We start from the raw sequence: 13,197 nt of genomic DNA, 5'->3' as shown, positions 1-13,197 counted from the left end.
AAGCACTAAGGGGAGGAGGAGAAGAAAGAGACGGGAAACATTGTCTGGCTGCTGGGTTATGCTGGGTTATGTCGCTGGTCTTTTCTTCTAATGATGGGCTCCTTTCTAAGTCAGTGTTTACCAAAGTTTAGTCCTGCTACATCAAAAACAAACAAACAAACAAACAAAACAAAAACAAAAAAAACAAACCAAAACAACAACAAAAAACTTGGTGAGCTTATTAAAATGCAGGTTACTATTCAGCACCCACCGTGAATATCCAGTGAATATTCAGGTGGTTTCCACATACTCTAGAGTTTGACAAACACGGTTATAAATCATTCTGGGTTCCCTCTTTGATCATGGCGCATCAAAAACATTCTTTCCCTTTGTAATATTGAGTGAGACCTTGTTTTTTTTCAGCTTAGTCTCAGTATCCAAATTACTTTCTGCTAAAAAAATTTTACAGTTACTTAATTCTCAGCCTGCTTCAGAATTTACCTTTTCTTATATGTAAGCAGAGTATATAAATATTTAGAAATATAAAATAAAGTGAAATGTTTGTATTTTGTGCGCTTATCCTTTATATCCATTAAACTGTTACGTTCTTTCTTTGAAGACAAAAAGAAAACAAAACAAAACAAAACAAAAAACACCCAATAACTGGTTGTGATAAAGCCAAGTGAGGGCAGGGAACCTGGTCCTGGGCCCCAGGATTGTCAGTGAGGCAAGTTAGTGGCAGTTGACATGGATTATCAATTATGTGTCTAAAACTTGACGTGTATTATCTCATGTAAGCTTTGGAACTGACTGCCCTTTGAGGGAGGAATTATTGTCTTTACACAGAAAAGATCTATGCTCAAAGAGGTAAAGTAACTTGCCCAAAGCCACACAGCCAGCAAGTATCAGTGCCTGACTTATACCCCAAGGCAACTGGCCTTCAAAATCCATATTCTCTGCACCAAGCTGTACTGCCTCTGTGAGGGACGATCTGAGACAGACGAGGAGGAGGACTAGAACAGTGGAGGGAAAATTCAGGCAGAATGGGGACAATGTCCCAGAGATCAACTCCACCAAACCAAATCATACTTAATTTACAAGACGGACCGCAGGTTATAGCATGAAAAACTTGGAAAGACTGCACTGCACGGCAGCATCTCCTCTGAAGATTTGCCTGGTCAGGGAAAAAAAGCCACATTCAATATAGATGTTATTTCATTTGGTCAAAGTAGGTCAGAGGAATTGGGCAGAGTGATAGGTGGTTCTTTATCAGGAGTTGTGTTTGACTGAGGAAATTAAACTCTGATGGAAAGAACACAATGAAGCCACAGTGTTGATGTCACCTGGGTAATATCAGGACTCTCTATTGAGGCAAGGACATTTAGAGTTTCTATATGAAATGTCATCAGGACAGGTTGGCCAACGGAGACTATCTTAGAAATAACTGCCTACATGCAAAAAATTCTATATGCAGCTACATTTCTAATTCTATTCCTGCAGGAGTGGGACGGGAAGAAAATAAGCTAGGAGGGTACATTCTCTCGGTCACCATCATTATAAACAGAAGGTGCACGTTCAGGTTTATTCTCCTGTTACCCACTGGAAAGCTCCCTGGACTTTTCATGGCAAGTGCTGGCTTCATGTGCCCCCACAACCAGCCTGATGCATAATTTTTATTAATGCAATTGGCCTTGAACGACACAGGTTTGAACTCCGCGAGCCCACTGAAATGCTATTTCTTTTTCAATAAAATTACACTAATGTGCCTGCCTCTCCTGCCTCCCCTTCCACCTCCTCCACTTCTTCCGCCTCTGCCACCCCTGAGACAGCAAGAACAACCCCTCCTCTTCCCTCTCCTCCTCAGCCTACTCAACAAAGATTAAGACATTTATGATGATCCACTTCCACATAGTGAATAGTAAATATATTTTCTCTTTCTTATGATTTTCTTAACAGTTTCCTTTCTCTAGCTTACTTTATGGAAAGAATACAATATACGATACATATAACGCCTAAAAATATGTGTTAATTGACTGTTTATGTTATGGGTAAGGCTTCCAGTCAGCGGTAGGCTATTAGTAAAGTTTTGAGGGAGTCAGAAGTTATACCTGGATTTCCAACTGCATTGGAGGTTGGCTTCCCAATCTCCATGTTGTTCAAGAGTCAACTCTTCCTTTCTTTGGATTTTAATTTAGTTGAGTGTAAAGTTCCTTTCTATATCTACATCCTTTTCAGCAATGGCATGCTGTGGGGACATAATAAATGCTTATTAAACATGATGTTTCTCTGTTGTGAGTTTTCTGTACTTATTATGAATTGTCATTGGAGGAGAAATGCTCTGCAATAATATGTGTCAACTTTTTAATAAAAACTGTTATATTGAGTGTCTGCAAAGAGCTATTCCAGTGTAAGTTATTAGGATACCACAGCACTAATTTTTAGGAATTGATATATACTTATATCGAGTGGCTTAAGAGCACCTGAGTTCCTGGAGCAGGTTGAATTGTAACTTAGACGTTTTGCTACTTGGCATGCAGGGATGCTTCTCCATTAGCTTCAAAAGCTTCTCATGGTGTGGTTGCTTTGCTGATTGAGTCATGTAGATCACTCAAATTCCTTGTGATGGTTTACACTTTAATCGTTCTCTCACGGTAATATAATGGTAATTGGTGTCATTTAATCTACTGTGGTGTTTAATGCCCTGAGACTTCTGGGGATTTCACACAACCCATCAAACATTAACCTGCACTACCTATTTACTCCATGAAAGAAAAATCTCCCTTTTCCTCAGGCACCCCAGCTTTTCAAGAAGCTGGCCGAGGTGGAATTCATCCTACTGGGTATGTCCCAAACCGGATAGAGGTTTCATGTGTCCCAATTCTTCTGAGCTTCATGGCTTTTTCACTTTTCCCAAGGAACCCTTAAAGTCACCGAGTTTATTCACTCATGGGCCTTTGCCCTCCCCTCCCCTCCCCTCTCCTCTCCTCTCCCCTCCCCTCTCCTCTCCTCTCCTTTCTTTCGAGAAGAGTCTCTCTCTGTTGCCCAGGCTGGAGTGCAGTGGCACGATCTCGGCTCACTGCCACCTCTGCCTCCTGGATTCAAGCAATTATCCTGCCTCAGCCTCCCAGATTTTTCTTTACTGCTATAATTTCTCATTTTCCCTCACTTCAGACTCTACTACTGTTTGAAGGCTGAGATGAGCCAAGCACAGAGATAAGAGGGCGTTCTTCCTTAAATTAGGGTACATTCTCTTGTTCACCGTCATCATAAACAGAAGTTACACATTCAGGTTTATTTTCCTGTTACCCACTGGAAAGCTCCCTGGACTTTTCATAGCAAGTGCTGGCTCCGTGTGCCCCCAACACCAGCCTTACACATAATTTTTGTTAATGCAATTGGCCTTGAACAACACAGGTTTGAATTCCGCAAGCCCACTGAAATGCTAATTGTCTTCAATAAAAGTTACACCCGATGTACCTGTCTCTCTTTCGTCCCCTTCCACAGGATCCCACTCCCGGGACCCCACTCTGTTTACACAAATGATTTTTTAACCCAATGCTTAGAATTTGCCTACAAAACCAACTTAAGGTGCACCTATGGATAAAGGCCTGAGAGGCTCCTCAGCTCTGATGTGCTCCTAAGCTGGTTACCCTTGAACTTGGTCTGCCTCTCTAAGCCCCCATTGCTCCTGCAGTACAAAAATGTCAGTGCAGCACCTCATGAAAACCAATATTGTATGGTATCACCCTCCTGTGGAAATAAATGACCCTAGCAGAATGGGAGAATAAACTCACCTGGAACATAAATAACCATTATGGGCATCTCTGCATGACTGCAATGTATTGGATCCAGAATCTGACAAAACATTAGAAAGATTTGTAAGTGGTTGTGGCTGTAAAGGTGGGAATCAGCAAACCACATATCCCCAGCATTTTCAAATTTATTTTATTTTTGTCAAAATGGCACACTTAACCTTGATCTTTGCTTTCTTGAATGAAAAAGAAACAAGATTCCAGTGGGTATCTATACTATCCAGGTGCAGATGGGATGCTAGAGGGGCTGCGGTGGATCAAGGTCCTGTGGGATCATTGCCTTCAAAGTTATTCCCTTCAGAAGGGGATATGGGAGAAAAGCGGAAGGAAGGGCAAATATTTTAGCAGGCCAGGCTCTCAGTGACTATGCAGAACTTCAGGGAACAGGAAAAGCAAATTGGAAAACCAGCAGCCTTAGAGGTGGGAGTCGGGGGAGGGCAAAGGCCAGCTGTATTAGTCTGTTTTCATGCTGCTAATAAAGGCATATCTGAGACTGGGTAATTCATAAAGGAAAGAGGTTTAATGGACTCACACTTCCACATGGCTGGGGAGGCCTCATAATCATGGTGGAAGGTGAAGGCACGTCTCACATGGTGGCAAACAAGAGAAGAGAATAAGAGTCAAGTGAAAGGAGTTTCCCCTTATAAAACCATCAAATCTCATGAGACTTATTCACTACCACAATAACAGTATGGGGGAAACCACCCCCATGATTCAATTATCTCTCACTTGGTCCTTCCCACAACACTTGGGAATTAGGTGAACTACAATCCAAGATGAGATTTGGATGGGGACACAGCCAAACCATATCACCAGCTTTCTCTTAGTCAAAGGCCGAGTATTTCTTACATAGGTTAATCACATTTTTTCCTCTTATTTTGTTCCATTCCTGTGTTCCTTTTTTTCCCTGACCATAAACATCACCAAGGTTGGCCAGTCTCCTATGCACCTTCCTCATTTCTTCTTCCTACAGCTATGGTAGAGCCTCCTAGTTGACCATGGCTTTCTTTCCCCCTGAGCCCACACACGGTCTCAGCACATTTTTTTCACATGCACTCCAGTGACCTTGACCCTCAGCAGAAACCAGATTTCAGGATGGAACTCATCATCCACTCTGAGTAGGCCCTAGAGAGATAGTGTCTCATAGCCACAGTTTCTCTCTAGCTCACCACGCATAGTAGATGCTCAAAAACTATTTGGTGAGTGAATGAAGAGACATGACTAGTAATAGAACCATAGTAAATTCATCTGGAAACTTACAAATAATCTTGGAAGAGGGAAGACAAGATTCTAAGATAGTTTGAATTATTTATGTGCCCTATCTGTTCCATTGTTTGTTGTGTTCATTAACAAAAGCAATAGATAGCTAGCTATAGTTGGAAAACCCATGTATACGTTAATATTGTAAGAAACAACAATATAAGGTTTTTAGAAATGGTATGCAAGATTAATGTCAGCTAAAATAATACTTCTAATAATGTTTTACCGTTCATTATAGAAAATCTGGAAAAAGACAAAAGTAAGTAAAAGAAATCAGAAATCACAAGTAATCCCACCCAAATAAGTATCATAAAAATTGTTAATATTTAACCTTTATAGTCTTTTTTGGATATACAGAATTATAACTTTAAAATGATTTTTCTTCCTTCCTCTTTCCTTCTTTCATTTCCTTTTCTCTCTTTCTTTATTTAGACAAAATTAAGATCATGCTATGCATAGCTATGCGACCCACCTTTTTTCACTTAAAAATACATGCTGAACATCTTTCCAGATAAATGTCTACAATTTAGTGCTCAGAAATGAATTTCTAGTTTTCCGTCAGAATGCAATTTTCTCTTTGGGGTCAAATGCTGGATAGTAACAAACCAACATCTTCCAGAAAATGCCTTCGTATAAGGCATTTTAAAAAGAACTATCAAATTTTCTGCTTCCCCACATTTTCCCAGCCCGCAAATCACTAAGAAGTGAAAAATTTCTGCTACCATTGAGATGACATTTAAGTATCAATAATTCTATTGGAAGGAAGTTCGTGGTTGTGTGAAAAAGAGAGGCTCTCAGCTGTTCTGTGAAGGAAATGAACATTTGATTTTCTGTAGGCCTTTTCTAAACTGGAACAATCCTGCAAGCAGGAAAGCAGAGAACAGTGCTCTCTCCTCGTGGGGAGCAGCAGCAACTTGGGACCCACCACCTGCTGTGGATGGTGGTTGGCTCTGGGTTTTTTTAAGCACCCCAGGAGGGCTGAAATGGTGCTACCCAGAAACCACATCAAAACGGACCCAGGGCCTGCAGCAGCACAGTCAGCATGGCCTTACCCAGCATCAACCTCCACCGCAGGTGGCAAGAGCAGTCAGATCTAAAAATCGTATCCACTGCTTCAGTAAGTCAGGAAAGAAGAAACCTGCAACCAGAGGATTGCTATGAAGAAGATGCTTCAAAGAAACCAGAACTAATGAATAGCATGATTCCATTCTACGCCATTAAGTACAGCACTGAAGCCTGTGGACAGAGAATACCAGTAGAAGGGACCATGCCTGTGCTCCCTTTAGCTTGGCAATATCTTCTTTGAAGCCTCACCGGAGTACAGCCAGAGGGCCGGGAGTGTCTCTAGCTCTTTGCTTGAGCTGCCTGTTTGACTATACAAAGAAACTGCATCTCCACATCTAAGATTACTTCTCCGATGTGCTTGTCTACAGGGAGGGCCATACCTAACTAACCCAGCCCCCAAAAGCAGCTGCCCACCCTACTCAGATGATTTCCAAGGAAGGAGGTTGTTCAAAGACCCCTGGAAATCTTTCCAATGGCTCATAACCTGAGTAGGACATAGCCCTAACCTCTTTGGCTGCTGAGAAATAGTCTCTGGCCTTGTCTTCAGTAAAAGAGAGCATCACCCTTGCAAAACTCTCCCTTTGTACCCTCGACTCAAGCTTCCTTGTCTTGGTGAGGGATTGCTTAATTAGTGGTAACAGAAACCTACTCAAGCTAGCTGAAGAAAAAAGAATAAAAAGTATTAAGATACAGAGTTATCTCACAGAATCCAAGGGCTGAAATTCAGCTGAGTCTTGAATTGCAAATTCCAATGGGGCCTGGAATTTACAATATGTAAAATAAATAAATAATAAAAAAGAAACAAAACAACGACTAAACCCCAACAACTAGTTATATTGGCTTAAACAATCAGAAGTCTTATTTTTCTCATGAAATAATTTCAAAAGTTGCAGTCATCCATGTCATTAGCAATTCAGGGGTGGAACTTTTGTCCACCCTTGAATGGTTGCAAGGTAGCTGCTGCTCATCCAAGGAGGAGGTCTGCATCCTAGTCTGGAAAAAGACAGAGGGACATAAAATAAAAAGGAATGTTAGACACATCTAACCTTTTGGAAAGCTCCTGAGGGTTTCCACCCAGTGACATCTCATTGGCTAGAATTTAGCCACTTGGAGATCCATGACTGAAAGAAAGATGAGAAAGCTTTTTTTTTCTTTTATTATACTTAAGTTCTGTGATACATGTGCAGAACGTGCAGGTTTGTTACATAGGTATACACATGCCATGGTGGTTTGCTGCACCCATCAACCCGTCATCTACATTAGGTATTTCTCCTAATGCTATCCCTCCCCTAGCCCTCCACCCCCCAACAGGCCCCAGTGTATGATGTTCCCCTCCCTGTGTCCATGTGTTCTCATGGTTCAACTCTCACTTATGAGTAAGAACATGCAGTGTTTGGTTTTCTCTTCTTGTGTTAGTTTGCTGAGAATGATGATTTCCAGCTTCATCCATGTCCCTGCAAAGGACATGAACTCATCCTTTTTATGGCTGCATAGTATTCCTGGTGTATATGTGCCACATTTTCTTTATCCAGTCTATCATTGATGGGCATTTGGGTTGGTTTCCAGTCTTTGCTATTGTGAACAGTGCTGCAATAAACATTCGTGTGCATTTGTCTTTATAGTAGAATGATTTATAATCCTTTGGGTATATACCCAGTAATGGGATTGCTGGATCAAATGGTACTTCTGGTTCTAGATCCTTGAGGAATTGTCACACTGTCTTCCACAATGATTGAACCAATTTACACTCCCACCAACAGTGTAAAAGCGTTCCTATTTCTCTACATGCTCTCCAGCATCTGTTGTTTCCTGACTCTTTAAAGATCGCCATTCTAACTGGCACGAGATGGTATCTCATTGCAATTTTGATTTGAGAAAGCATTTTTTTTTTAGTAGGCCAATTGTGACTTCATGTACAATCTGTTTCTGCTGGTAAAGAAGAAAAAGGAAGGGATATTGGGTAGCAGTTATCTTCTGCAGTGCAACAAATGACCTTAAAACCTAGTAGTTTGATGCAACAACCACTTTATTTTCTTGTGATTTTTATGGGTCAGGAACTAGGGCAGGGCTTAGGATGGATGGTTCATCTCTGCTCTACATGTCTGGGACTTCACATGCAATGGCTGAAACACCTTAGACAAGCTGGTGTGGCTAGGTCTCTCCCCTCTGATGGTGTCAGCTAAGGTAGCTAGACTGGCCTGGGGCATCCAAAACAGACTCAGTTGCATGTCTGGGGCTTGGTCTTTGCTGTGGGCTGGGACCTTTCAGTTCGCCTTCACATAAATTCTCTCTCAGTACATGGTCTTTATAGTTCAGAAACCAAGGCCATGCATTATTACATTTGATCGGCTTCCAAGAGGGTGAAAATGAAAACTGCAAGGTCTTATAAGGCCTGTCCTGGAAATCACACAGCATTACTCTCAACACATTCTCTTGGTCAAAGTAAATCATAAGACCAGCTGAATTCAAGGGCAGGTTAACAGACGTCACCTCCTGATGGGGACAGCAGCATGCACACACACCGGGTTGAGAGGACTCTTGGTGGGCATCCTTGCACAGAATCTCCTTAGCCAGCCACAGACACCAAGGTTGCTCACTCTTTCTTCCTGTCCACATGGCACTTTGCCTCTGCTTTTCTCTACAGCTCTATTCATTCTTTCCCTGCATTCTCTTTTTCTCTGAGCATCCAGCTTAAACATAGCTGCCCTAGAAAGGGCAAACAAACAAAATATCTTAGACTAGGTAGCTTATAAACACAAGTTTATTGCTCACAGTTCTGGAGGCTGGGAAGTCTGAGATCAAGACACTGGCAAATTCAGTGTCTGTTGAGGACCTGTTTCCTGGTTCATAGAAGGTCATTTTCTCGTAGAGTCCTCATATGGCAGAAGGGACCAGGGATCTCTCTGGGGCCTCTTTTATAAGGGCATTAATCTCATTCATAAGAACTCCACCCTCATGATCTAATCACCTCCCAAATGCAATATCTCCTAATACCATCACCTTGGGAGTTAGGAGTTTAATATATGAATTTGGGAGGGAGGTCACAAACAATAAAATCATGGCACCTTACCTTTATGAGTTCTGAATCTGTAGCCAAAAAATGAGTTGCTGAATCCCTATTCCTCTAAGAAGTGGTGTAGGGGCAGTTAAAAAATCACTAGGTGATCCTCTCCTCTAGATCAGAAATCTCAATACCCTTAGGTATTTCATGAACATTTTTCTACAGCTCACTTGGTAACTAACCTTCAAGAAAAAGGCATTACCCTATAGTAGGTATTCGACAGTGTGTGTGGATGTGGATAATGTTGAATAGTAGCATAAAACCATTTGGAGAGCTTTTAAGAAGCAGTCCATGAACATGTAGTTTATATTTTGATTTTTAAAGCTCTAAATCAAAAGAAAAACCAATTTCTATCAGAGTCCATTGTTATCTGATGGGTGAGGGGGCGATTTTTTATCTTGATGGCTTTCTCTGCACACACACACACACACACACACTATGCTCTGTTACCAGGTAAAAGCACTGTTTCCATAAACAGCAAAGAGACAAGCATCAAAGAGGGCATTCACCTTGTCCAAGTGAAGAGGGCTGCGTGTAGAGAATCAGTGCCTCTCTAATTCTATACAAACGTCCTTCTGGTCCAAGAATGGATGACAGAGATCTAGGCACCTCCCTACTTTTGGAAACAACTGGAGTAGGATTTCTTAATCTGAAGTTCAAGGAAAGTGTGACTGAACTTCCTGAAATTATATACAACTTTTAGCATGTGTGTTCATTTTTCTCCCCTGGTACCTGTAGCTTTTATCAGATTTCCAAAGGGGTCTATGAAACCCCTTTTCCCTCTCTCTCCAATCACCTAAAGCCTAGACCTGTTGAGAATGAACAAATACCCCTCAGGGTTTGTGATGACTGAATGATACATGAGATTTATTGGGGTCACTTTTTAAAAATAAGGGTCTGCTTCTGCTGGGGTGCTTTTCATTCTATTACATGAGGGACAGATATAAAAACAGTCATCATCAAATGAGGGCAGTGCAAAGGGACCCAGAGCTCAGTGGAAGCACAAGGCCAGGGCTGATGGCTGAAGATTCTTTTGCTGTTGAAACACACAGAGGTTGGAGAGGTACAGCCTTTTTAAGTTTGGTAATCACAGCAAAGCTTGTCTGCTTCCCTGCTTCCCTGAGCAGGGACAGAGTGGTCCCTTATCTGAGACGCTTTATCTGAGATGCATGTGGATTCAGCCAGTCAGTCTCCAGGCAGAACCCGGCATCTCGCTGGGTCGGTGGGCTCTCCTTGTGTCCCAGAACGGGGTCTGTTAGAAGTGGGAAATTGCTGTACTGTTCCAAAGGCATTCCTCCACCCTGTGATTCCACTTCCTTCTTTTCCAAGTATAACTGGGACACATAACCTAAAACAAGCAAAGCGTATCTCCCCTGACAATAGTCACAGGCTTCCTCTCCTCGCAAAACCCTTCTGCTCAAGGCACACCCCCTGCTGTCCTCAAATCTCCATTTCTCAGTGAGAAACTTGTGTCTCTGTAGCGCATCCCTTGCCCTCCTTTGTTAATGCATCTGCTCCTTCATGCTCTGAAGTGGAGGCTGGATGGGATTCACTAAGCCATAGCCCACAAAGACCCATGAAGCAAACTACCAGCAGAGATGCACCAGGGGAGTGAAAGTAACAAAGGGGGAAACTCTTCTCAAGAGGATTCACTTTCTTCCTCTGTCCATCTGCTCCTCTGTCCCTCTTGCTGAGGCTGATTTCCCAGAACTCATTTCTGCTAGGTAAATAGCAACCAGAACATCAATTTCCGTTCAATGCCGGCAGCCTCGACAGTTGCCATCCTTCATTCAAACATGTGAATGCTCTGCCTAAATTGCACATTTCTCATTTAGCACACCTTGAAAGGCTGTGCTGTCACTCGCTCATAATCTTGGAGCAGAGTGTTTGCACGAGCCGCGGATGGCACCGGGCAGCTCTGTGGAGGTGTCAAAGCAGCAAAAGGGGACACTTGAGCAGATCAGCTTACTTCACAGAGAGACATCAGCTTCAGCAATTAGGTTTCTAAAAACCTGATGACGAGGAACACATATAGATGCTTGCTAACCACTATTGAAGAGAGTTGTGTGTGTGTGTTTTAAGATGCATAAAAAGAGTTTCTGTTGTTTCCTGCAGGAGAGGACTGAAAGCAATGGTATATTTGTCATATACCATCTGTAGAGTGATCTTTACCTCTGGAAGACTCTAGAGTTTTCAGTCAGCATCTGTTGCTGTTTCCTAGCTCTTAGCGAGGCTGAAGAAGTCTTAGTAAGTTACCTGCCCCCTCTGACGCCCCATTCGACTCTATGGGTACAAATATTTCAATGGCACTTTCACCTATATTCTTATAGTTCATTCTTCCAGCAACCCTATGAAGTAGGTATTAAGAACTCCATTCTTCAGATGCAGAAACTGAGGCTCAGAGAAACTGGGATACTTGCCCAAATTCACACAGCTAGGAAGGAGCAGGGCCTGGTTTGTTTTGAGGTCTTCCAAAGCGAGTCCTGGGTATAGTCCACCTGACCCAAGGCAGCCCCATTCTCAGGCACCTCAATAAGACTTAAGGTGCTGAATAATATTAGGGTTGGAGAATTTCATTCCCTGCTGTCTTTTTCTTTGGACTTGGCTGGATGCACTGTATTCTTTAGTCTCTTGGCCCAAGAGGAAGTAGACAGTGATGACAGTATTCTGAGACTTAATTAACTAATGTCTTTAAATTCAGCTGCCTTGGGCAAAAAGTTCTAAGCTACAATATTCTCAGAATATTCTATGGACAGAGGATCTAGTTTTTCAATTGCAAAAGTCCTTTATTACAAGGGGGTTGGGGAGGCGGGGTGAGGAGGTCTTCTCTTATGCAGCCAGGCAGGGAAGAGAGTTCGGCATCAGAGAGCAGAAAGCCAGCTGCTGGCTGCCACCACCACGCAATCTCAGGAGCGAGGAATGAGAAGTGACTCAGACCAGCCCTTACTCCCACTCCCAAGGAGAAGTGGCTCTCAAGGTGCCATGTGACGGACAGGTGACCTTGGTCAGGATGACTTGCTTCCTTATTGTGCAACAACATCTCGGTGTGGTGTGGGGGAGCACTGCCCCCTGAGATTTGATGTCTCAGCCTTCATGATAAACACGGCTAAATGAATTAGCAAGAAAAAAATTAATTGAATTTGATAGAGATTGTTTTGCTTATCTTGTCTTTGCTAACAAACCGAAACAATTCTGGAGTTGTCATGGGCTTTTCTCTTCCCCCTTCTTTTTGACAAATCTCCCACAATACTCAGTGCTGGGAGATGCCCAGGCAGGAGCTTGTACTGCAGATCACATCCCAAGCCTTGCCATTTCAAGGCCTCCTTGGAGACTGCTTTTTATTTGCCACTGAAGCCTGGGGATTACTTTGATATGGGGGCCACATGGCTTACCATTGTTTCTAAGCAGAATCATAATCCAGTCTCACTGATTAAAAAAAGAGGGATGGGGCAGGCGAGAGCTGGAGGTTACGAGGATCAGGTTCAGTAAATCATGCCCATGTCAAAGGGCTACCCTTGAGCACCTAAAATGCCACCTACACTCTCAGCCTAGGGAAAGCATTCCTTTCAGAGGGGAGGAGAGCAGGAGGAGGCAGCTTCAGTGTGGAGTTTGGGGCTGTTGCTGCAAGGCTGAAATTTCATAGGAGGAAGATGAGCTGATGAGGTTGAAAACAGCTATGTTTCCATTTCCTTTAGAAGAGCCCCACACCCTTATCTCAATGCTCAGTAACCCTGTGACACGCTCACGGGCTGTCATCATCAACATACTTAATGATCCTGCCCCAACTGCGCAGGCCACAAATCACTCTGCGGAGATGCTGTCTGAAAGGCTGCCCAAAGTGTCTGCATTCCTCGACTTGAGACAGGGGAGGAAGGCTGGGGCTCAGGTAAGGACTCTCCTCATGTAGTCACTGAATGAGGTGGCTGACCCTAATGCAAAAGTCGAAGCCGAGAGATAGAGAGAAAGAGAGAGAGAGGGGGAAAGGGAGATAGAGGCATCTGGAGCAGCAGAAATGCTTGA

This window comes from Pongo pygmaeus, chromosome 3, assembly GCF_028885625.2.
Source record: "Pongo pygmaeus isolate AG05252 chromosome 3, NHGRI_mPonPyg2-v2.0_pri, whole genome shotgun sequence".
Taxonomy (NCBI): Eukaryota; Metazoa; Chordata; class Mammalia; order Primates; family Hominidae; genus Pongo; species Pongo pygmaeus.
Note: the sequence above shows the minus strand (reverse complement) of the source record.